General features: G+C 45.3%; 1 long non-coding RNA gene across 1 annotated transcript in view; it reads left to right on the plus strand.

Annotated features, from left to right (window-relative positions):
- The window catches only part of LOC108639722, a 46,245-nt gene continuing 44,152 nt past the window's right edge, over nucleotides 1-2,093 (plus strand). Inside the window, exon 1 of the long non-coding RNA XR_001920692.2 lies at nucleotides 1-65. This is a non-coding gene — a long non-coding RNA (uncharacterized LOC108639722). The remainder of the gene's footprint in view (nucleotides 66-2,093) is intronic.

Raw genomic sequence — 2,093 nt, forward strand, 5'->3', positions numbered from 1 at the left:
GGGGGTGCTCCGGGGGCACAGGCGGCGGCCACCCCTGTCCCGTCGTAGCTGCGGCGAGGCGCGGGGTAAGGCACCGAGGAGGGGGCGGGGAGGGAGGGAATGATGCGGGATGCTCTGCGGGAACGGAAAGATGGACTGACCCGCTCTCACCTCCTCCCGCCTCCCGGCACACGCTAATGCGGGTCCGCAAGGGAGCGACAACTGCACGAGTGCTAATTAAAAGGGACCGGGGGCGGGGGGGGGTGGTCAGGTTGCGTCCGTGGGCCAGGAGTCCCCGGCACCCACTGTTGATAAAAATGTGTAAAAATAGTACTTTCCTAGTGACTTGCTGCTAGATGTAGTAAGGTAAGAGCTAACCTAAGGGATGACCGTGACGATTTCCGTTTTGAGATGGTATTATTTCTTTAAATATTTTACGTGTAGCCATCTGACCACTTTTTACTGGATAGCATATCAGCGTAGGGCTCGTAAAACTGGAAGGAGAGGCAGCGCTGGGAATACCGTGAGAAATGACAAAGAATTAAAGTATACTTGTGAAACAGGCACTGAGAAACACAGACACTCCACTCTTTATTTAAAAAAAATACATGCATGTCAGTCTTTAGAGAAGGCTAACTTTTGCCTGATACATCCTTGCAGGTGAGTCATTCATAGTGTAATAATTATCTATTCATGTACTTGAGCTTTTTTTTTTTTCCCCTCGTTTCTTACGAAAATAAGGTTTCTCATTTAAAAACATAACATTTCTGGACTATAAATCCAGAAGATTACTCTGTTTTTAATCATATTGAAACTACTCTTATTGCTACTCTTCTTTTTTATTGTTACCCATTAAGCTAAATTGAAATATGTTAAACATGTTTTTCATATAGTTCAAGGCCTGTGGATTTTCGGGTAAAGCAAGCATAAGGCTTCGAGCATATTTTCAAACAACATCTAAAAAGCTGCTTTTTCTATAAAGAATTATGTAGTGGATTTAAGGCTGCACACGTTAAAATTAGGTGTAATACATTTAATAATGCAGCACCTAAGAGAGAAAATACAAAATGTCTTCCTTGGAGAAAGCTCTCCGTACCTGGCTCTGCACATTTTAAGAGAAGATTTTGAAATAAACGATTCCTGAAACCAAGGCAGATATAAGTGTGTTTATGGGTCATAACACACAGCAATGAGATATCTGTATCTCTTTATACCCTTAAACGGGGCAGGAGCGGGGGTGTTGGTGGTTTTTAAAATTTGTTTCCTAATATGAACTTAATTAGGCAAACTCCCAGTTTCAAGCCAGCGATGTGATAGCTGAGCAGGGCAATAAGATCCTCCTCCCTTCTTAAGGCCCAATAAGCATCTTGTGCACCTTGATTTGTAGTATTAGCACTGTACACAGTCTGTAACCTTATACAAACAGAAGCATGGAGGAAACTGTATATAGAGACACACTGCAGAATCTCGCCAAAAACCGGGAGAATGGGGAGGGGGAGGGGAAAGGAAAGATATTTAAACAGATAGATAAAAGAGGGCAAAGGAAAAGCGATAGGCTGCAACTTTCAGGAAATTAAAAACAATGCAAATATACCTTTACATATGCATCAGTATTAAAAGTAATACGCGCTGGAGCCAACAGGAGCTGGAGGAGGAGAGAATGGCGCAGCGGTGGAGCCCTGCATTCACATCGGGGCCGCCCGCTCCCAGATCGCGCCGCAGCCCGGCTCCGAGTGCTCATTTCGAGGATGTTTATTTTGTTGTGGATGATGATGATGTTTAGAAGAAGAGAGAGGCCCGGTTTTTTGTTCCGTTAATTAGGATCTTCCGCAAATAGGGACGATCGTTCCCAGAATCGGCAGTCTCTTCTCGGAGCAGGGAGATTTGCATATTCTATTTTTTTTCCTATTTTTTATGCCCTCATTTCCTTGATGTATGTAAATGCAGACGGACGTGCCGTATGCCTTCAGTTGACGTCAGTGGACGTGACCTCTTCTCTAAACCTTGAACGTGAAGTGGGCATGGGGGACGCGGGGCGGAGGCGCAGCCGCTGAGATGCTCCGCGCTATTCCGCGGACGCGCAGGCTCCCGGCCGCGCTCTACTATATGAAATA

This window comes from Manacus vitellinus, unplaced genomic scaffold (assembly GCF_001715985.3).
Source record: "Manacus vitellinus isolate BGI_N305 unplaced genomic scaffold, ASM171598v3 scaffold_23_pilon, whole genome shotgun sequence".
NCBI classification, from domain to species: Eukaryota; Metazoa; Chordata; class Aves; order Passeriformes; family Pipridae; genus Manacus; species Manacus vitellinus.